The 24,802-nt window shown below is 43.4% G+C and overlaps 1 protein-coding gene across 1 annotated transcript in view; it reads right to left on the bottom strand.

The window, feature by feature from the left end:
• YJU2 (YJU2 splicing factor homolog) overlaps positions 1–24,802 on the bottom strand; it is a 282,458-nt gene that overhangs the window by 231,417 nt on the left and 26,239 nt on the right. The window lies entirely within an intron of this gene.

The following is a 24,802-nucleotide window of genomic DNA, read 5'->3' on the forward strand; positions in this document are numbered from 1 at the left end:
GCCGCATACACGCTAGCGGCGCATAGCTTCTGAAGTCAGACACTATGCGTATTGTCAGTCATTGGTCGCTTTGTCGGTCGAGCATGCACTTGGCAGCACCAATTTTCATCCAATTCGATTATAATAATCAATTCGGATGGTTGATTGGTTAGTTGGTCAGCTAGTGTATGGCCCCCTTAAAGGACTTACGAGGTCAAATGGTAAAAAAAAAGTCAAATACTTGTATGCTAATTTAAGGCACGGAGGACGCCGTCCACGCCCTCCGTGCCATTCCGCCGCATCCCTTGCGCTTAATAGCCCCCGGCCGGCTCCCTTCGCTGCACAAAGATGGCTGCATGAGCTGGCCGCGGCTGCGCAGTCCGCTTAGCCGCGAGTGCGGCTGCGCAGCTCTAGGGCCAACCCCCCCGATCCACGCAACTTGTAGTGTGGATCGGGGGGTTGGCCCTGGAGGTGCGCTGCCGCACTCGCGGCTAAGCGGACTGCGCAGCCGCGGCCGGCTCATGTGGCCATCTTTGTGCAGCCAAGAGAGCCCGACCCGGGCCGAGCGGTCGGGAGCGCAGGGGACCCGGCGGAACAGCACGGAGGGCACGGACGGCGTCCTCCATGCCTTAAATTACTATACAGGTATTTGACTTTTTTTTTCCATTTGACCTCGTAAGTCCTTTAAGAAAGAATGACATTGTAGCATTAGTTGAAAAAAATGGTCTTGAAAAATCCATTGGTACTACCTATGGTTAACAGTCTGCTGTGTGCCCAAGAAGCTATCTGACTATGCATATAGGGTATCATTTTAACCATGACAAACATGTTGGAAATTATCTAACCATCTATCTGCCTAGCAATTAAGCATTGTTCTACTCAGCAGGAGATAACTAGAAGACAATGCACCAGAGATAAGGACCAGTCTCTTCCAGTACTTTACAGAAAATAATCTAATTACAGAAAATCTTACAGAAAAATCTTACAGAAAATTGCATGGTGTGTACTAGGCATGATGCTGGGCATACACGGCGCGATAGTTGTTATCAATTGAGCCGCTGATCCGCGCAGAGTCGTGGTGGATCGACTCTGCGCTCGATCCCTGCGGGTGGACAATGGAAGAAACGAGCGGCTCATAAGGAACTGCCCGCGGGGACGAGCGGGAATCGATCCATGCGCCCGCACCGTGTAAGCCCAGCATGAGACCCTCATTACATCCCTTAAGCCCAATCTACACGATACGATTCTTTATGCGATTCGATCACGATTCTATTTACGATCTGATTAAATCCAACATGTCCGATCGGGATTCGATTCAATTCGAATTTGCCATTCCAAAAGAATGGCAAATCGGATTGAATCAAATCTCGATCGGACAAGTTGGATTTAATCGGATCGTAAATAGAATCGTAAACCAATCGCATAAAGAATCGTATTGTGTATATTGGGCTTTATGCTGGATACACACTATGAGATTTTCTGGCCAATTTACTGTCAGATCGATTATTTCCAACATGTCCGATTTGCTTTCCGATCGATTTCCGAGCATTTTCCGATCGATTTCCGTTCACTTTAATAGGAAAATGCTCGGAAATCGATCAGAAAATCTCATAGTGTGTACCCAGCAGTAGGGAAATGGCCTGTGGGGAAAGAAGAGACCTGACCCCCTGTTGAACTTTTAGTATCTTCTCCTCTGAAAGAAATATCTTCCTTTGTAATGACTATTCTGTACACCGGAAACCTTCTAGTCTGTGAGGGGACGAGTGAGGATTTCGGGAAATTTATGATCAAGCCTATTACTTTTAACAGGTCCAGAACCTGATCCCTGTAAACCAGAACCTCCTTCTTTCAATGACCAAACACCAACAGGTTGTCTAAATAAGGCACTACAGGGATCCCCTTTTCTCCCAGAACCCAAATGACCTCTGACAAAGCCTTGGTAAAGGTACACGGGACTGAGGCTATACAAAAAGAGATACCCCGAAACTGATAATGGAGGATGCTGGAGCCTTGTCTCAGGGAAAACCAAAGACACTTTTGGTGGGCCTGAAAAATTGGAATATGTAGATACGCATCGTGCAGGTCGATTGAAACAAAAAAATTGTTCCCCTGCAGGAGCGACGGGACCAAGTACACACTTTCCATCTTGAACCTTTTGTAACATAAATAAGGATTGAGTTTCTTCACATTTAGGATAAAATGGAAATCTCTGTATCACGCTGATACATGGAGAGATGTAGCTTAACTAGTGTAAATCTCGGTTCTAGTGAGAAAGGCGTAGTCAGGGTCAGGCCAAAGTCGTTCACAAGAGCAGATGAGTGAAATACAATAGAGTTGGGCAAAATCGTAGTCAATTAACAGGCAGGGTCATACACATAAATCAGATGTCAGTCGTATTGAAAGGATCAAACAGTAGCAAAGTCAGGGACAAGCCGAGTCATACACATATATCAGATGGCAGTGGTACAGAAGGGCTAGGCAAGAGCAAGGTCAAAAGGCAGGGAAAAGGTCGGTACACAGATAATATACAATATTACGATATGATAATATTACAAATATATAATACTACAAAATAATAAGACTGACTGACTAGAGTACATATATATCGCGCTAATGCGCAATATATGAAATGTAGCTCTCAATTTCTCACTAGCTAGGGCCAAGAACCAGCAAACAGATTAGTATCAAGGCCAACGAGCAAGTGAATACTCTGGCCCTAAGTACCCAGGATGCAGAGTAAAAGTCCAGCCCCCGGAATTGACAGCACCTCCTGCAAAAAGGTGTCAGCTGATGACATCACAGCTGACACCCTATCAGACACAATTCCTCAGCCTATAAAGGCAGCTCTGAGCTGTGCGCGTCCTGCCAGAAACACTCCGACCCAAATCTACAGGGGAGCTGGGGATGCCATCATGCTGATTCACGTCTGCAGGGGAGCCGGGGATGCGTTTGGCCAAAGAGGAAGCTTCCTCCAGCTGCTCCACACTATCAGAACAGCCTCCAGAGACCATACCAGATAAGTTTGTTACATTACCCCCCCCTCGAGGGGTGTTGACAACATAATTCCTGAATTAATTCATCAGCATGAATTTGCCGTGCAGGAACCCAGCATCTTTTTTCAGGGCCATATCCCTTCCAATCCACCAAATACTGTAAGGAACCCCAAACTTTCCTAGAGTCAAGAATTCTCTCTATTTCATATTCGGCTCTCCATCCACCTCGACAGGAGGTGGAGGAACCGAAGATGAAATTATATTAGCAGCGGGTTTTAAAAGAGACGTGGAAAGAATTGACTCCTTTGATGGACTGAAGTAATGTCACCCAATACACGTCGTCATTAATTTTTTCCTGAATGGGATAGGGGCCAATAAACCTAGGACCAAACTTCACAGAAGGTTGACGTAAAGGAATATTACGGGTGGAAACCCACACAAGATCTCCAGGAGAAAATCTAAATTCAGGTGAACGTCGGGCATTGGCATAGTATTTGACGGTAAACAACATTCTGTAGATTTTGCTGAACCGGAGGCCAAATTTGATGGATGTGAGTACTCCAATCCTCCAAAGCCGGAAAAGGAGAAGGAGAGGATGGAAAGAAAGTGAATTTAGGATTTTGACCAGTGACGATCCAGAAAATAGACAAATTGGTAGATTAACTAGGAAGGTTGTTGAAGGCGAATTCAGCAAAGGGTAAGAAGTCTAACCATAAATCCTGACAATCTGATACAAAACAACGGAGGTACTGCTCTAATGATTGATTAGTCCTTTCTGTTTGTCCATTGGTTTCAGGGTGAAATCCAGAAGAAAAAGACAGGTTAATACCCAAGAGTACTAAAAGCACGCCAGAAGCGAGAGACAAACTGGACCCCCCGGTCTGACACTATGTTTTCAGGAATTCCATGTAAGCGGAACACATGAATTATAAACAATTTGGCCAGTTCTTGAGCTAAGGGCAGACCAGAGAGGGGTACAAAATGTGCCATTTTGCTGAACCGGTAAACGATGACCCAAATTACTTTTTTACCCCTAGAGGAGGGCAAATACACTAGGCCTGAACGATTTTAGGAAAAGATTGAATTGCACGATTTCTGTCAGAAATCTCGATTTCGATTCGATTCACGATTTTTCAAATTCAACAGTGCCCCTAGGCTCCCCACTTCAGCTTCGCAGAATTGATCACCACACAGTGGGCCACACCACAGCAGTCATCATCATTATCACGCTGACACACATTGCAGCCTGGCAGAGGCATACAAAACTTGACTGACAGGAGTGTGGGCGGAGTCTGCTGGCCATGTTTCATAGTTTGATTGACACACATGCGGGTGGAGTATGCCGCCCGCCAAATGATGTTGAAGCACTAGGAGGAGGGAGTTGCCAAGTGAGAGCTGCTCATCATACCACTTAAAAAAAAAAAAAAAGTGACACAAATCACCCAGTACAAATAAGTGGTTGTCAGCAGCAGACTCAGCCTGCCACCTGCCCAGCTTATGATTGATGTGGAGGTGCAGGGAATATTGAGCCGCCGGGATGGAGTGTGAGAGCCTGCGAGCTGGGGTGGGCGGAGTCTGCCACTCGTAGCACTCGGTGTGATTGACAGCCACGTGGGCGGAGTCTGCCACCCGCCCAGCTAATGTTAGGAGAAGGAGTGGGAGAGCCTGCGGGCGGAGCGGAGCCTGCTGCCCGCTCCGCTGATTGGCTGCACAGTGGGCGGAAGTTGTGGGAGATAGTGTCCCGCCTCCACTCGGAGAAATGTATGCAATGAGCCACCGCAAACTGCCGCTGCACAGAGCGGCAGAGGGGACCGCTGCACGGGCTGCAGAGTGGGGTGAATATCGTTGCCATGGCGATCCCGGAATCGGCATTTCCGGGATCGCGATTTCGATCCAAAAACGATATATCGTTCAGGCCTAAAATACACCACAAAATCCTTGGATAGATGAGACCAAGGTCTAGATGGAATAGGTAAAGGCTTAAAGTGACCTCGGGAGCAACCCAAGATACCTTATTTCTGGCACAAGTGGCACAGGCTGCCACAAAAGCTTTACAGTCTTTGTTTATAGAAGGCCACCATACATGACGAGATAGGAGTTCCAAGGTCTTGGTCTCCCCAGGATGCCCTGCAAGTTTGGACTCATAAAATACTTGAAGTATTTGGAGACGAAGATGCAAAGGTACATAATTTACGTTAGGCGGCTTTCCAGGAGGACTGTCTTGTTGAAAAGACTGCACAGACTCATACAGGTCAGGAAATTCTTGAGTGTGGGTGGCTGCAAGAACTAGGAGTTACAACCTGAGGTATTTCGGGTTCAAAGGTTCTGGATAAGGCATCAGCCTTTACATTCTTGGACCCAGGTTTGTACGTGATCACAAAATTGAATCGGGAAAAGTACGGCGCCCACCGTGCCTGCCTGGGATTAAGCCTTTTAGCCCCCTCAATATATTCCAGGTTTTCTTAATCTGTTTAAACTGTAATCGGGTGAATTAAACCTAAAGTCACACTACGGTGTACTACCCAAATATTCTTAATTGTTACTCGTATTACTGAAACTGTGAGGGGATTGACATATTGCAATCTATGGGGTTCCAGTTTATTTGTAAGTGAGTCGTTGGTACCCCTGGTTGGTATCGATTACTGAATAGTGTTTCCATCAGGAGGTTATAATCTACTGAGTGTCTGATCTGGGTGAACGATGGTAAAATATTTGTCCCCCAGTTTGATAGTATGAGCTGTCTGGCTACACAGATTAGATGGACAATTCTAGATCTAAGAATTGGAGGGATAGAGTCCAGTCCTACTAAAAATAGGCCCAGTTCTGGGCTGATTTTAAACTCCTCCTTGAGCCAAATAGATATAACCTTTGATAATAAGTTCCATAGGGGACTTATTAGGGAGCATTCCCATAGGATATGGACTAAAGTTCCGTGTTCACCACAGCCTCTCCAGCATAGAGGCGAATTTTGTACAGAGAAACTAGCTAAAAGTCTTGGGGTTGTATACCATTTATAGAAGTTTTTTTTTTAGGTCTCGAGGTGGGAGATACATTTGGAATGTTTTCGAAGGTCTTGTAGCGCTTTCTCCATCATTAAGGGTTCTATAGAGGACTGCAAGTCGTTGCTCCACACTTGGATGAATTTACCGATTGGATTAGGATTGCTTGCCCCTAGATATTTATACCAAAGTGAGATGCCTTTCTGCTTCTTATTGGTGTTCCCTTGTAGCCAGAGGAATAATATTAATTCTTGTGGGGGTTTTGCTGATACTAAAGAATGTCTTTTATTGAGATGTGCCACTTGGATGTAGGTATATCTATCTTTTTCTGTGAGCTTGAATTCCTCTTTAAGATAGGAGAATAGAGCTAATGAGGAGGCAATGAAAATGTCTTGTATCCGTTTAATACCTGCCTTTTCCCATTTTTTAATATTTATGTTAGGTATGGCTGAGTTTATTACCTTAATAGGAATGTCTAGATGAGTCAATTTAGGGCTTGTGAGTTGAATCTTCCTAAGCCATTGCCAGGCATTCACTGTTGCTTTGATAGTGGGGTGGTTTATAAATGGTAAGGGAAATTTGAGCCAGGTTAAGTATATAAGGTCTTGTAACGGAAGAGGGGTTGATGACTTTTCTAATTCCACCCAGGAATTATTTTGAAACTCAGGTAGCCAGTGCTTGGACATATCTAAGAGAGAGCAGTAGGAGAACAGAGGAGCCAGCAGGATAAAAGTGGATAAAAACTAAAATTTGCTGGGAGGAAGTGGTGGACTTATCTCCATAAAGCAGACATGAATAGTGTACTAGCTGAATAGAGTACTGGTAAAGGGTACTGCCTTTGACATGGGAGACCAGGGTTCAAATCCCGGCCGGGGCAGAATCTACTCAGTGGTGTTTGGATGCTGTAAATAGGCAAAAGAATAAATTAAGTAAAAAAGTATATGCAAAGGTCTTTTTCAAGATTTAAATAAATATAATGATTCGATCCAGTGGGAATATAATTAGTATATTTGACAGAGGGATTGATGTGTAAAAGTATTTAGCTGCCATCTAGTGGACCAAAAAGTTATGACCCAGTCCTAAGACACAAGCATCAATAGACACGTAAGAGTAACATAAAAATTAATAGAAACATATAAAAAAAAAATTAAACAAATATGGATCAACTTAGTAGTCCTGGACAATTGTAGCAACTGGTAAAACAGCACATAACAATCAAACCAAATTACACTTTTTGACATAAAAATATGTAGACTAATGATCAAGCCAGAGGTGTAGTTGTAAAAATGGACGGTTACACTAAAACTTATTGGGACAAATAAAATAAAATACAATAAATAAAAAAGTCATGAAACAAGACAAAAAAAGGGTAAAAGAGAGCGGCCAAGATAAAAGAAAAACGGTACAGGAGGTATTTTAGTAAATTTTTTCCAGAACTTCATTCAGTTACATCACTCGTTACAATGCCCAACATCTGTCCATCCGCAATATCCTAAAAAAACGATGGGACATCCTTATGGAAGACCCCTATCTACGACCTATACTACCCACAACACCATCAATTACATATAGGAGAGCACCAAATCTCCGCAATCTCTTAGCGCCAAGCAAACTACGTATACCTAACCAACCCACCACCCTGCAAACACAGGAGCCTGGTTGTTTCCCTTGCAACAAAAACCGATGCACAGCCTGTCAATTTATCAACACCTGCACATTCTTTGTGTCCTCCAGTATCGGTATTCAATATCCCATAAAAAAAACCTCACCTGCGAATCAAAATTTGTCATCTACCTCATTTCATGTCCCTGTCGACTCCAGTACGTGGGGAGGACTACACAGTTGGCCCGCAGCAGAATCGGACAACACAAAAGAAACATCACTAAAAAATTCCCCCTTCACAGCGTATCACGGCACTCACCACGCCAATAACCCACAATTCTTCAACATTACACTAATTGACTCAACTGATGCAAGTTCGTCAAACGCATTCGAAAAACTAAAAAAATTTGAAATGTTCTGGATACAAACTATAAGAACCCTCAGCCCTGAGGGTCTGAATGAAGTTCTGGAAAAAAATTACTAAAATACCTCCTGTACCGTTTTTCTTTTATCTTGGCCGCTCTCTTTTACCCTTTTTTTGTCTTGTTTCATGACTTTTATTTATTGTGTTTTATTTTATTTGTCCCAATAAGTTTTAGTGTAACCGTCCATTTTTACAACTACACCTCTGGCTTGATCATTATTCTACATATTTTTATGTCAAAAAGTGTAATTTGGTTTGATTGTTATGTGCTGTTTTACCAGTTGCTACAATTGTCCAGGACTACTAAGTTGATCCATATTTGTTTAATTTTTTTTTTTTATATGTTTTTATAAATTTTTATGTTGCTCTGACATGTCTATTTATTCTATTAATTTTTATGTTACTCTTACATGTCTATTGATGCTTGTGTCTTAGGACCGGGTCATAACTTTTTGGTCCACTAGATGGCAGCTAAATACTTATACACATCAATCCCTCTGTCAAATATACTAACTACTAACCTGGTCTCCCATGTCAAAGGCAGTACCCTTTACCAGTACTCTATTCAGCTGCACATTTGGTAACCATGATACCTGTATCCGCCCCCCAACTACCCAATACACCGAACACAGGTGGCGAGAGCCCATTGGATACTCACAAGCCTGCCCTTACCCCACCCACCCTTCCCAAAAACCCAACTCACTGAACACAGGTGGCGAGAGCCCATTGGCTGCTCGCACACTCACCCTAACCCCGCCCACCCAACACCTCCCATACATCTAATTGGCCCTTTTAGCAAGAACCTGTATATATAAGGAGTTGAGCATCCTCACCACTTCACTGAGGCGCTACACTGGCTATTGCTGAAATTCTGGTGAGTTCTTTATGTTATTTTATTTGCACACTTTACCCTGTATTTCTGGCCCCCTGTTCTCTTCTCAATGCTCTATTACCCATTACTCTTGCTGACATATACCTTTGTCCATTACCAATACCACTCATTGCAAATCTGTGTAAAATAACACCCCATAGCCCATTACTATCACGAGCACCATAGCCTCTACCCCCTATTGTTTACTTGCACACCCAACTCTTTTATGCCATCTCCACGAAGCAATTTCTTTCATATGGTATGCTTTATGATATGCAATATATTGATATGCAAATTTGCAAAATTTACTATAGCATAATGTACTGTCTCTTGTCTACAGTCTTGTCCCCATGTTTATTGCCTGATGAAGCGGGCTGGGCCTGCGAAACGCGTTGCACTGTTTTGGGGTACTAATTAATAAATGTGACTACTATTCAGGCAGTCTTTCGTGTCTGCTTTATGGAGGTAAGTCCACCACTTCCTCCCAGCAAATTTTAAAGTTTTTATCCACTTTTATCCTGCTGGCGCCTCTGTTCTCCTACTGCTATACAGTGTCCACCCCTGGTGGAGGGATGATCTACCCCCTTTCGCATTTACAGAGAGCGACTTCTTATCCCTGAGTGAGGACAGGTCTAATCTCCTCACCTGCCTATACAGTGGTTGCCTCTGTGGTAACCCACGTTTGTGAGTATAATTTTCTCACGATAACCTTTACTTCATTTATGCTTAACATACTACACTATATTGGGCTCTCGGTTTCTCTACACTTTATATCTAAGAGAGAAGCTAAGTAGTAGTGTCTGGGGTCTGGTAATCCAAACCCACCCCTTGACGGGTGAGCTATTAATGTTGAGTATGCAATTCTACGTCTTTTTTCTGCCACAGAAATTGTAAAATTATTGATCTTAGAGCCCTGAAGAATTTGTGATGAAGGGGAATGGGCAAGGTTCTGAAATAATAAAGGATTTTCTGGAAAATCAACATCTTATATGCTACTATTTTCCCAGAGATGGAAAATTCAAAGGATGCCACATGTGATAAATCTGATTTAATTAAATCTAGCAGTTGTGGAAAGTTACTGGAGTATACCTCTTTGGTTTTAGCTGGTATTTGCACCCCTAGATATGTGATAGATGTTTTGGCCTATGGGAAAGGAAATTTAGTGGATATCTCCTCCCTCATTGTGCTAGTAATATTAATACCCAATAGTGTAGATTTGGCTTCGTTTAAAGTAGCCTTAGAGAATTCACTCAACGTTTTACAAACTGAATGAAGAGAGGTGATAGGAACAGATAGTGTTAGTAGGACATCGTCCGCAAATACATTTATTTTGATTGAATCTGGGCCTTTTTGAATTCCTTTAATCTGGGGGTTGATTCGGTTACTTTCAGCCAGGGTCTCCATTATTAAAACGAAGATCAGGGGGGAGAGGAGGCACCCTTGACGGGTGCCATTGGAAATAGAAAAATACTTTGAGAGGAACCCAGATACTTTAACTTGAGCTGATGGATTTTTATACACAGACATGATAGCATTGAACAAGAATCCTTCTATTCCACATTTCTGTAATACCCTCTCCAAAAATCCCCAGTGTACCCTGTCGAAGGCCTTCTCCGCATCCAAAGCTAGGAACAGAGAAGGCCTCCGACAGGTCTCCAGGGAGTGGAGCAAATTTATCACCCGCCTAGTTCCACCGGAGGCTTGTCGGCCTTAGGTAAATCCAACCTGGTCGATTTTAACCAATTTAGGGATTATGCCAAAAAGTCGGTTGGCGATGATTTTCGTAAATAACTTAAGATCACAATTTAATAAAAAGATTGGACGGAAGTTGGAGGGAGCTGTGTGGTCTTTGCCTGACTTTGGTAAGACTGTAATAATAGCCCTAGTAAATTCTGCTGGTACCTGTTTTTCGGCTACAAATTGATTAAAGAGAGTTGTCAATTTGGGTGCTAATAGTGGAGCATACGTGAGGTAATATTTATTTGAAAAGCCATCTGGGCCTGGGGCTTTATGTTTTTTCAGCTTTAGTATTGTGTTTTAGGACTTCTGGGACTGAAAAGGGCTTATTGAGTTGTTCTGGGTCTAACAGGGATACGGAGGGGAGGTTAATGTTGTTTAAAAATTTGTTTATAACCGTGTCTGTAGGTTGAGGGGTCAGAGGATCTTCTTTGAGGTTGTAAAGGGCGCTATAAAAGTCGCTGAATGTGTCTGCAATGTCTTGTGGGTTGGTGAATTTTTTGGAAAATGGGTGGATTAATTTTAGATTTTTCTTGCCTATGTTTTATCAGTTTGGCTAGTAAAGGGCTAGCCTTATTGCTTTGATGGTACTGGCAAAATTTGAGTCTAGTGAGATTGAATTCATAGTCTGAGGTTAACAGAATTCTTAGATTTTGTCTAAGCTCAAATCATTTTTTGGTTGTGGTTTGGGAGGGAGAGGCGATGTTTTCGTTTTCTGTTTTTTTAATCTCTTTTAGGGCCTCTTCTACCTTAGCTGTTTTTTCCTTTTTTTTAATAGCTCCCATCTTTATGAGCTGTCCTCTAATATAAGCTTTGTGGGCTAGCCACACTGTGCTCACTCCAACTTCCCCGGTAGAGTTCCATTGAAAATACTCTTGGAGGTGGGTTTGAATTTTGCCAGCATTAATGGAATCTAGTAATAGGGAGGAATTTAACCTCCAACCATCTTGTCTGTTTGGAGCTCCTGTGAGCGCAAAGTTTATGCTTATTGGAGCATGGTCGGACCACGCTATCTCATGTATAGTAGCATTTGAGATCTTTTGGAGAGTATATCTGTCAGTGATAAAGAAGTCGAATCTAGTATAAGTTTTATGTATTGTTGAGAAAAAAGTGAAATCTCTTTCTTCGCTATGGGTGGCTCTCCAGGGATCGTATAGGTCTTCTTTGTGGAGAAGAGAAGCCAGGGTTTTGTAAGGTTTCCTTTTCGGATTAGAAGTGTCTAGGGAGTGATCTATTATCATATTAAAGTCTCCTCCTATGATTAGATTGCCTTTTTGTATCTACCGTGCTTTATTGATCATGCTTCTAATAAATTTGTGCTGGCCTTCATTTGGTGCATATAAATTGAGGAGAGTTAATAGGAAGTTGTCAATAGAGCAGGTGATTAGGACAAACTTGCCCTGAGGGTCAGATTCAGAAGAGTGCACCACTACGTTGAGGTTCCTGTGAAAGGCTGTAAGTACTCCTCTTTTTTTCTTAGCAAAATTGCTGAATATTATTATTGGATAGTCGGGATGATTTACATTTAGGGGAAGCACCTTCCTTAAAGTGGGATTCCTGGATAAATAGTATGTCTATTTTAAGCATCAAAGCTTCTTTCCACATCGCGTGTCTCTTAACCTCCTGGGCGATAATCCCGAGCTCAGCTCGGGGTATGTCGCACAGGAGGATTTCTCAGGCCCTGGTGGGCCTATTTGCATAATTATTTTTGTTACACGCAGCTAGCACTTTGCTAGCTGCGTGTAACTTCCAATCGCCGCCGCTCGCTGCCGGTCCGCCGCAACCCGCCGTGCCGCGCAGCCCCCCCCCCAGACCCTTTGCGCAGCCTGGCCAGTCAGTGCCAGGCAGCGCTGAGGGGTGGATCGGGACTCCCTCTGACGTCATTGCGGGCGCCGCCATGGCGACGGGGGAAGCCTAGCAGGAGGTCCCGTTTAGAACGTCATCGCCGGAGGCGATCGGAGGGGGTGGGGGGATGCCGCTGCACAGCGGCTGTCATGTAGCTAGCGCTAGGCTAGCTACAGGATTTAAAAAAAAAATTTTTTAAAAGTGCTGCGCCCCCACCTGGGCGATGCAATTGTATCGCCCAGAGGGTTAACTGGAACATTTAGTCCTTTAGTGTTGATAGAGGAAATTTCTATGTGCCATGGGACCCTTTAGATACTATACTAGTGTCGCTCTGGTAATACTTGGTTTTGAGCCAGTCTTTTGGGCGAGTCCGTAGAGTGCTTAAAGGAGAGATTATGGTGGGATTGGGAGGAGGGTATAGGGGGCGTAGGTGAATGCTTTGATAAGTGGTGTGAAAGTCTCTGCTTCGTTGTAGCTCTGCCGTTGCCATGAACCATAAGAATGCACTAAACAGTATAGGAATCCTACACGTCGAGCTCCAGACCGGGAGCTGGGGATAAAGATCCCAAATTCGGGGAGTCTCCACCCTATTTGTAAGTCCTCCAGAGTACCGCTACAGAAGCCCTTATTTTGCTTGTTGCCATTCTTGCGTCAGTTTGGAAGCCCCTGGATTCTTTTGCTTATCTTCTGGGTGAGATGGTGGATTGATTCCCCAAGAGCGTAACAGTTTGAACCCGTCATTTGTAGCTGATATAGTGATTGTGCGCCCTGTTCTGGATATTAGCAGTTTAGTGGGGTAGCCCCACTTGTACTGAATGTTGTTATCTCTCAAGACTTTCGTAATCGGCTGCAGTTCTTTCCATTTGGCTAATGTAGCCTGGGATAAGTCTGAGTATAGGGTTATGCGATTGTACGGGTCAGGAAGGGAGCCCTTAGATCTGATTGCCTGGAGAAGGCTTTCTTTCGTGGTGTAAAACTGAAAACAGCAAATGACATCCCGAGGGACGGAGTCAGGAAGATTGGATGGTTTGGGGAGTCTGTGTACTCTTTCTATAGCCAGCTCTATGTCAGAGATTTGTGGGAGAGACACTTTAGTAAGTTTGGTGACATACTCTCTTAGCTGATTTTGTATTACGGATTCCTCGACTCCCCGAAATTTTAAGTTGCAACGTCTGTTTCGATCTTCAAGGTCTGCTGCCTTGGTTTTAAGCCAGGAAATATCATTCTGATTATCTTCCAGGCAGTCTACTGCTTTATGTTCTGTGGTAAGAGCCACTACACTGCTTTCCACCGTGGCTATTCTCTCACCTAGTGAGTCGTTAGAGTTTTGTAAGTTGCGTGTGAAGGCAGAGATTTCTAAAGAGAGGGCTGCTTTCATAGCTAACATCAGCTCTTTCATGTAAGATTGGTGGTTGTCTGATCAGAGGCTGGGAATTGCTCTATATCTAATGGCGGGGTAATGGAGGGCGGATCCATAATGGCTGCCGGGCCTACCTGCTCTTCAGCTTCATTTAGCCACTGTCTCGTTTTGACTGGGCTGCGGGATCCCGGCGATGTGCTTTCCGGTGAGGAGTCCTGCCCTCTCGTTGTCTCTGGCTCCTGGGTTCAGCTGCTGCTGAGAGTCGGGTCTGTTGCTGTTCTTGCCGGACCGAGCGCCGGCGCCATCTTTGTTCCCGGAGTGCGCCTGTATCCCCGCAAAGATCTCCGGCAGTTTCAGAGGCTTGGGCGAATTCTTCTTCCTTTTTATAGAAGCCTCTGTGTCCATCGGGGTTTCCTGCATCTCTGAGGTAACTTCTTCGCCAAATTTGGCCGCTTTATCCGTCGCTTTGTGGGCACTCTGTGCGGAGCTGCTGTCTCACACGTATGACATCCGTGAGCAGTGGACACGCCCCCCCAAGTGAAGTTCCCCAACTTCACCTAGGCGCTGGAGTTTTCCGAAACCTTCTTTGCAGAACATGTCTGTGCAAAATGGCCCTTCTCCCCACAATACATCCAAAGCCCTTTCTGCCTTCTCCTGAGTTTCTCAGTGGGTGAGAGTTTCGAGAAGCCCAGCTGCATGGGCTCCTCACTAGTAGAAGAGCTACTCAGCCTGAGGTTCCCTGAGGCAGAATAAACTTTACCCTGCTGTCAGTGTCTAATCCATCTGTCAACCTTTATAGCCAGGAAGATGGCATCCTCCAAACACCTGGGCTCAGGATGACTTACAAGAACATCATTCACAGAATCGGCTAAGCCGAACAGAAATTGGTCTTAAGAGTGCTGCCCCGCCCCATTTAAAAGAAACAGACCATTTCCTAAACTCAGCAGCATACTCCTCGACAGTATGTCGACCCTGACGAAGGTCTCGCAATTTACCAGCAGCTGTGACTGAAATATTGGGATCAGCATAAATAGTTGCCATGGCATCAAAAAAAACTTTCAACAGAGGTGAAAGCTACATGATCAGGACTCAACCCATAGGCCCAGGGTTTGAGAGTCACCACGCAGTAAGGTCTTAAAGTAATCTTCTGTGATTCTGTTCCAGAAGATCTAGATCTGACCTCAAAGTATGACATACAGCGATTGCAAAACGTACTCAAATCAGATCGTGAACCCGTAAATTTCTCGGTAACGGCATTTTAGGCTCTATGATAGGTGGCATAGGAGCAGTTGGAGGGGTCTGCTGATTATTGACATTAGCAGATTCATCTGAGCAAGAGTGTTAGACAGTTGAGTCAACTCTGTTTGCTGAGTGGCAACCTGCTCAGTGAGGTGATTGACAGCTCCTGCAAAATCTGGTCTCGCAACTCATTCATTTTATGGGCCTTGATAATATCACGCTGATACGTGAAGAGATCTAGCGTAACTAGTGTAAATCTCAGTTCTAGTGAGAAAGGCGTAGTCGTTCACAAGAGCAGATGAGTGAAGTACAAAAGAGTTAGGCAAAATCGTAGTCAATTAACAGGCAGGGTCATACACAAAAGTCAGATGTCAGTCGTATTGGAAGGATCAAACAGTAGCAAAGTCAGGGACAGGCCGAGTCATACACATATCAGATGGCAGTGGTACAGAAGGGCTAGGCAAGAGCAAGGTCAAGAGGCAGGCAAAAGGTTTGTACACAGATAATATACAATATTATGACATGATAATATTACATATATATAATACTACAAAATAATAAGACTGACTGACTAGAGTACATATATATCGCGCTGATGTGAAATATATGAAATGTAGCTCTCAATTTCTCACTAACTAGGGCAAAGAACCAGCGAACTGATTAGTATCATGGCCAACGAGCAAGTGACTACTCTGGCCTTAAGTACCCAGGATGCAGAGCAAAAGCCCGGCCACCAGAATTCACAGCACCTCCTGCAAAAAGGTGTCAGCTGACGACATCACAGCTGACACCCCATCAAACACGCCTCCTTAGCCTATAAAGGCAGCTCTGAGCTGTGCGCGTCCTGCCAGAACCAACACAGCGACTCACATTTACAGGGGAGCTGGGGATGCCATCATGCTGATTCACGTCTACAGGGGAGCCGGGGATGCGTTTGACGAAGAGGAAGAGGAAGCTTCCTCCAGCTGCTCCACACTATCAGAACAGCCTCCAGAGACCACACCAGATAAGTTTGTTACACTCTGCTTGCTTTCTTTTTCTACTTAAAGACGGACTTAGGAGTAATTCATCGACAACAAGTTAAATAATCGTATTCAATGCTAAGCCGCTACAGCTAATGCTAATACAATTTTGGGATGCATTAAAAGGGAAATAAAAATTCGGGATGCTAGCATGATATTGCCCCTGTTTAACTCTCTAGTAAGGCCACTGCTGGAATATGGAATACAGTTCTGGGCACCACATTACAGGAAAGATATTGCAGTATTAGTGCAGGTGCAGAGACGAGCAAAGACATTGATACAAGGGATGGAAGGTCTCACTTACCAGGAAACGTTAGATAAACTGGGGTTATTTAGTCTGGAGAAAAGACGCCTCAGAGGAAATCTAATCAACATGTATAAATATGTCAGAGGGCAATATAAAAGCTTGGTGGATGAGCTTTTTGTCCCTAGGCTTTTGCAAAGGACTAGGGGACATGAACTGCGCATGGAGGAAAAACATTTTAGCCATTTATTTAGGAAAGGGTTCTTTGCAGTAAGAGTGATTAAGATGTGGAATGCATTGCCACAGGAAGTAGTTATGGCAAATTCTATATCTGCATTTAAAGTGGGCTTAGATGCTTTCCTTGCGTTGAAAGAAATCCATGGCTATAATTACTAGGTAATGCCCAGTGGTGTTGATCCAGTGTTCTTTTCTTTTCTCCTTTTTCTTTTAAACTGAATCGCACAGTGATGGGTTTTGCCTGATGTGGGCGTGAGGGACGTGAGGGGAAAAGGAGGAGCGGGCGAGAGATCGAGACTAGCTTGTTTAGAATGTCTGGCGTGTTTGAAGTGAGGTGTGACAAGGGAGTGATACGGGACAGCTAACAGCGGGCGTGAGCCAGCGACAGCCGGGGCGGTAGGAGCATCAGTATTTGCCGTGGTTGCTGTGTGCAGCTTGGCGAGGGTGCGTGTGAGCGAGAGCCGTGCCGGGGGTAATTGCAGTGAGCCACGAATTGTGTGCCGCGAGCCGAACAGGACCAGCAGGAGCGGCTGTAATAGGTTCCTGTGAGCTGCGAGCTGGGTCTGCTGAGTGGTGAGCTGTACGAGCAGTGAGCCGGGAGAATAGTGAGCCGTGCAGTATAGTGGTGCGAGTCGTGCGGTGCTGCGAGACGGGAAGCTGAGAACCGTATGAGCGGTGACCCGTTTGCGTTGGGCAGCGAATTATACGAGCTGAGAGTTAAGTCGGCACTTGGTTAAGCTGAAACGGGGGGGCAGGGAACGGTGAGCCATGAATCGTGTGTGGTGAGTTATTTGCTGTGAACCGAGGGTGGGAGATAGGGAAAGTGCTGCAAAAGAATCTGCACCTGCATTAGGCTGTATTAGGCAATTTTGAGCCGACTGTGAACGAGCCGAAAGAGATTGAGCCGTGGAATCTGTATGTAAGAACCGCTTTATCCGTCGCTTTGCACGCCGCATTGAAGCAGTCATTTCTGCAAAATGATTCCAGACCAAGTATTGAGTGCATAACTGAACATAATTATTTGAAGGTTGACTTTTTTTGTTTTAAAAACACTTTTCTTTTATTGGTCGGATGAAATATGCTAATTTTTTGAGATAGGAAATTTGGGTTTTCATGAAATGTATGCCAAAATTATCAATATTAAAACAATAAAAGGCTGGAACTACTTCAGTTGTGTGTAATGAATCTAAAATATATGAAAGTCTAATGTTTATCAGTACATTACAGAAAATAACGAACTTTATCACAATATGCTAATTTTTTGAGAAGATCCTGTAGATGATCTGGAAAACCGCAGCAGACGCAATAATATAAAAATCTGTGGTCTGTTGGTTAATTCTCCCCAGCAGGATTTATTGGAGTTAAGAAGAAACCCCTTTAAAGCGGAATATAACCCAGCATTTCAACTTTGCTCTAAAACATTATTTACAGCATATTATATGCAACCAGCATTTTTTTTTTACTAGACCAGCATTGGAAGGGTTACACGCAGCACTTTAAAGTTCTGTGGATAGAAATGCAGACGCATCCGAAGTTTAGATAGATACATTTAAATAAACACAATGTAACAAGTGGTGAATGTGACTCACTCTGACTGTGCAGGAGCTGGAGGACAGCCAGAGAGTGTGTAACATTCCTCACTTGTTACATTGTGTTTATTTGAATGTATCTATCTAAACTTCGGATGCGTCTGCATTTCTATCCACGGAACTTTAAAGCTCTGTGTGTAACTGTAACGATCGGTGTAACACAGAGAGGGTCTGATTACCGGTGAACTGCAGTATCACCGAGAATACAGAATATACCCGATTATTGGTGATCTGCAGTATCACCGATAATCAGATATATCTACTAACCTCTGGACACCTGATATAACAAGTGAGTGTTAGATGCAACAGTATACTTTGAGTACGGCACAGAAGTATGTTCCTTCTGATGACCTAGACTCTCCCGGGGGAGGAGCTAGGCTGAGAGTAGGAAGGACAGAGCGTGAGTGACACCAGTGAGAGGGTGTCACTAACAGGTCTTGGAACTGCCTCTAACAGTAAGGCTAGTTCTCGAGGTCGGGCAAGCCAGGTCGTTAACACACAGACAGATAAGGTACAGATTCAGGAGACAGATACGGAATCCAATAAACAGGCAGGGTTTGGCAATGGAGTATCAGAATAGCAAGGTACAGAGTCAGGAGGCAAATACGGAGTCCAGGAACGAGCAGAGTTTGGCAACAGGATATCAGAAATAGCAAGGTTCAGAGTTCAGAGGAATAGTCAGGCAGGCAGAAGGCCATAACAAATAATACAGTTCAATATTCCTAATGCTAAGGTGTGAGTTCCTTGATCATCAACACCTTTGGAAACTATGCTAGAACACAGATACAGACAAGGTCTGAGTGCTACCACGTAGTGATCGCAACGGCAGACAACCAGAGAATGACCAGCACCCAGTATATATACTATAGCGCTCTCCAGCGCCACCCCCAAGTGCTGGACCAATGGAAAGTGGTGAAAATGTCAGCTGACCCGCTTGGTCAGCTGACTCTTCTCTGGCTGTCATATAAACTCTGCCTCTCAGCGCGCGCGTCCTTCTGAACCTGTGTGGAATAGCAGTCCCAGCCACACCAGACATGTCTTGCAATGTATCCGCTGATTGGGGCGCGGGGGCCGCTGCCCCGCTCTCCAAGCAAGCGGCGGCTTCCCCGCGTCCAACCAAAATGTCAGTAGTATTGCTATGCGCGCAATCCGCTGCATCCAACGCGGACTCCACCGCTCTGCCCATGCGGCGGTTTCTTCGCGTTGTGCCGCCATGTTGGACGCGGAAACAGCCGCCTCACTCTGAGCGTTTGCGGCGGCTTTTCCGCGTTTCCTCACAGTAACCCTTCCAATGCTGGTCTAGTAAAAAAAATGCTGGTTGCATATAATATGCTGTAAATAATGTTTTAGAGCAAAGTTGAAATGCAGGGTTATATTCCGCTTTAAACAGGTTTTGGGTGAAGACCCTCCTGAAGTGATAGATATAGATCGTACTCACAGAATTGGCAGGGTAAGAAATACGAACAATGGGCTGAGTCAAAACGTGCTATGTAGACTTCAATCATTCTCATTGAAGGAACGCATAGTATTGAAAGCAAGGCAACAAAAAACTACCTATTTCGACAATGTTAAAATCAAATTTTATCAAGATGCATCTCCACGCACATTAGCAAGAAGAAGGCTACTTAACCATTTCAGGACCAAGGCATTTTTCACATATCAGCACTGCGCCCATTCACTCACCAATAACTTTATTACTACTAATCACACCTAAATGATCTATATATTGTTTTTTCAGGACAAATTAGGCTTTTAGTGTTATAATTTTGTTTAGTAGTTACCTTATTTTCAATGCATTTTAAAGGGAAAAGAAGGGAAAAAAATAGGAAAAAAAAAACCACACCATTTCTCCATTTACATCCATTATAGCTTTACAATAAACAGTGCTAACTATAAATTAAACCCACAAATTCTATTTGCTTATCCATCCTGGTTATAACAATGTTTAGATTATGTTCCTAGCATAATATATGGTGACAATATTGTGTTTGTAAATAAAGGTGTCTTTCTGTTTTTTCACTTTCTCATTGTACACTATTAATGATTATAAGACCTTATTTGCAAAAATAATAGTAATATACCCTTATGGCATACATATTTAAAAAGCCAAGTTCCTAAGGTAACAATGTAAATTTCTTCTTTCCTATTCTGTCACTGTTTTCATTCTACAAGTCTTATTTTTGTACAGAATATGCAGAAATTTTATTGCATTTGATTCAGTTTGTGACTAAAAAGAATACACAGCAGTAGTTTTGCTAAAATTTTCCCAAGGTTGATCATAATTTTGAAAATGACTTTATATGGGATTGAGTTTGTCCCTACCTATTTTTTATGTGACGTACAGTGGAGGAAATAATTATTTGACCCCTCACTGATTTTGTAAGTTTGTCCAATGACAAAGAAATGAAAAGTCTCAGAACAGTATCATTTCAATGGTAGGTTTATTTTAACAGTGGCAGATAGCACATCAAAAGGAAAATCGAAAAAATAACCTTAAATAAAAGATAGCAACTGATTTGCATTTCATTGAGTGAAATAAGTTTTTGAACCCCTACCAACCATTAAGAGTTCTGGCTCCCACAGAGTGGTTAGACACTTCTACTCAATTAGTCACCTTCATTAAGGACACCTGTCTTAACTAGTCACCTGTATAAAAGACACCTGTCCACAGAATCAATCAATCAAGCAGACTCCAAACTCTCCAACATGGGAAAGACCAAAGAGCTGTCCAAGGATGTCAGAGACAAAATTGTAGACCTGCACAAGGCTGGAATGGGCTACAAAACCATTAGCAAGAAGCTGGGAGAGAAGGTGACAACTGTTGGTGCGATTGTTCGAAAATGGAAGGAGCACAAAGGATGTCAGAGACAAAATTGTAGACCTGCACAAGGCTGGAATGGGCTACAAAACCATTAGCAAGAAGCTGGGAGAGAAGGTGACAACTGTTGGTGCGATTGTTCGAAAATGGAAGGAGCACAAAATGACCATCAATCGACCTCGCTCTGGGGCTCCACGCAAGATCTCACCTCGTGGGGTGTCAATGGTTCTGAGAAAGGTGAAAAAGAATCCTAGAACTACACGGGAGGAGTTAGTGAATGACCTAAAATTAGCAGGGACCACAGTCACCAAGAAAACCATTGGAAACACATTACACCGCAATGGATTAAAATCCTGCAGGGCTCGCAAGGTCCCCCTGCTCAAGAAGGCACATGTGCAGGCCCGTCTGAAGTTTGCCAATGAACACCTGAATGATTCTGTGAGTGACTGTGAGAAGGTGCTGTGGTCTGATGAGACCAAAATAGAGCTCTATGGCATTAACTCAACTCGCTGTGTTTGGAGGAAGAAAAATGCTGCCTATGACCCCCAAAACACCGTCCCCACCATCAAGCATGGGGGTGGAAACATTTTGCTTTGGGGGTGTTTTTCTGCTAAGGGCACAGGACAACTTAATCGCATTAACGGGAAAATGGACGGAGCCATGTATCGTGAAATCCTGAACGACAACCTCCTTCCCTCTGCCAAGAAAATGAAAATGGGTCGTGGATGGGTGTTCCAGCACGACAATGACCCAAAACATACAGCAAAGGCAACAAAGTAGTGGCTCAAGAAGAAGCACATTAAGGTCATGGAGTGGCCTAGTCAGTCTCCGGACCTTAATCCAATAGAAAACCTATGGAGGGAGCTCAAGCTCAGAGTTGCACAGAGACAGCCTCGAAACCTTAGGGATTTAGAGATGATCTGCAAAGAGGAGTGGACCAACATTCCTCCTAAAATGTGTGCAAACTTGGTCATCAATTACAAGAAACGTTTGACCTCTGTGCTTGCAAACAAGGGTTTTTCCACTAAGTATTAAGTCTTATTGTTAGAGGGTTCAAAAACTTATTTCACTCAATGAAATGCAAATCAGTTGCGATCTTTTATTTAAGGTAATTTTTTCGATTTTCCTTTTGATGTGCTATCTGCCACTGTTAAAATAAACCTACCATTGAAATGATACTGTTCTGAGACTTTTCATTTCTTTGTCATTGGACAAACTTGCAAAATCAGTGAGGGGTCAAATAATTATTTCCTCCACTGTATGTCCAAGCTTTATGACCCACCAAAATTTATTCTACAACTTGTCACAATTAAAATGCTACCACATGTGCTTCATTTAGTAACAAACTGGTGTTGCAATCTCCACAACTAAACTGGACACATATGCGTCCTGTGGTCATTAAGTGGTTAAACCATTATTAGATATTCTTAGAGAAAATAAAATAAACTACAAATGGGGATACCCTCTTACTTTAATTGTTCAGCATGAGCATCATACCTTCAGTTTAAAAGATTATGAACCAATCACTCCTTTCATGGTAAAATTGAATCTTACGCCAATTCATCTGGATGGTTGGGAATGTACCCATCCCTCCTACCACAAACCGACAGATCTTGAGGTGGTGAAGTGACAGCAGCGGTAAGGCGAGACTGAGAAGTTGGAATTGAATATGGTCAGTTCTCGCTACTGAGGGCGTTTTACTGACTTTTCCTGCCCGTAACTTCTTTTCCTTTTGTTTTTGGTGAATTTAATCCCTTGGGTGTTCTTTTTTTCCATCTTAGGGAATGGGGTGTCATGCGATACCGGCTGGTTGCCTAAAATGGGCATTTTATGGCAAGACAACCAGCGCTTTTTTAGATATCTTTTCCTCCACTTACATTCTTGTCCTATGTTGTTTAGTGTTTTTTTTTTCTGTCTTTAGTTTATTATTTGTATGTATTTTGGTGTTGCAGACTTCAGTGAATAATAAACAGTATAGTTTAATGAGTGTCGACAATGCTGATGACTTTATATATTTTTCTCACAGGTCACTTAATGGGTCTACCCTTATGAATTTTGTAAATGTCTAATTTCATGAAAGTAATAACTTATAATATTAAGGGAGCGAATGCGGGAAATAAAAAAAGAACTCGAGTAATGTATGAGCTAAAGAAAAATAAAGCCGATGTCGCCTTTTTACAGGAAACCCATTTTAGGGAATATAAAATCCCCTATTTAGGAAATAAAGAGTACAGATGGGTGCTGAATTCAAGCAAAGAGAGTAAATTGGCAGGAGTTGCTATCTTAATAAATTCTAAATTAGATTTCGAGGTGATGAATTCATACTCTGATAACAAAGCTTGATTATTAATCTTAGTGGTGAAAATTGATGGCCGTGATTTAACTTTGGCCAATCTTTATGCTCCAAATTCCGTCCAAGTCGACTTTATCTGCAATAGTCTTCAAATGATTAAAGAACTGGTGAAAGGCCAAGTAATAATAGGAGGGGATTTTAACCTAGTACTGGATCCAAGTATAGATAGCTCTAAGGGGTGCTCTGCTATCGCCTCTAGAAACCGGAACAGGCTTTTAAAGATGTTAAATTCAAATAGATTTATTGATATTTGGAGAGCGTTAAACGTCAACAATAAAGATTATTACTTTTATTCTAGGGTTCCTGATACTTATACTAGATTAGATATGTTTTTTGTTTGCCAAGATAAGATAGATGACTTCTTTGATGCTGAAATTGGAAGGTTTACATTCTTGGATCATGCCCCAGTATCCATCAATTTAAAACTTATTGCTGTGCCTACTAGAATATATAACTGGAAACTTAAAGGGACTCCGAGCTCTGGCTAAAATAAAAATGTTCACTTACCAGGGGCTTTCTGCAGCCCAGTGCTGGTCGGGACGTCCCACGCCGGCCTCCTGGTTTTTCTCCCCACGGCTGTCCATATAGGGCTGATCGGCGGCTCCCCGGGCGACACTGGCCGAGTGTCGGGGCTCCTTTTTCCGCAAACCTCATGAATGACGTTGCACGCCGACCGCCTCGCGTCATCACGGCGGCCGGCGTGACAGCACGGCGCATGCGCGATTAAATCGTGCATGCGCCGTACTGTCACACCGGCCGCCGTGATGACGCGAGGCGGCCGGCTTGCGACGTCATTGATGAGGTTTGCGGAAAAAGGAGCCCCGACACTCGGCCAGTGTCGCCCGGGGAGCCACCGATCAGCACTATATGGACAGCCGTGGGGAGAAGAGCCAGGAGGCCGGCGTGGGACGTCCCGACCAGCACTGGGCTGCAGAAAGCCCCTGGTAAGTGAACATTTTTATTTTAGCCAGAGCTCGGAGTCCCTTTAATAGTGAATTGCTTAACGATATAGCGGTTACAAAGGTAATTGAAGGCACAATCAGAAATTTTTATAAGGAAAATAGATCTCCTGGAATGAGCAAAACAACGCTTTGAGATACATTAAAATGTGTCCTAAGAGGGGTATTCATAAAACATAGCTGTAGAAAAAGTAGGGAAAGGAACAGTAGAATACAAAAACTTCTGGACTCTATAAAAATTCTGGAATTTGAGCATAAAAGCCATGGTTCTAGGAAAATTTATGACGAACTAGGCAGGCTAAGGGAAGAGTTAAACAGGATTTTGAATAGTAAATGTGTGAATTTATATATATATATATAAAAAGTTTCAAAAATCGTATGTACTTGGGGTCAACAAACCAGGGAAATTTATGGCAGAACAGCTGTCCCGAGATAAAGCAGAGAAATTTATAGAATTTTTTTTTAAATCTGACGGCAGTTGGGCAAATAGCACTCAGGATATAGCCAATACTTTTTTGTTTTTTACGGTAA

The sequence above is a fragment of the Hyperolius riggenbachi genome, chromosome 1, assembly GCF_040937935.1.
Source record: "Hyperolius riggenbachi isolate aHypRig1 chromosome 1, aHypRig1.pri, whole genome shotgun sequence".
Classification (NCBI taxonomy): domain Eukaryota; kingdom Metazoa; phylum Chordata; class Amphibia; order Anura; family Hyperoliidae; genus Hyperolius; species Hyperolius riggenbachi.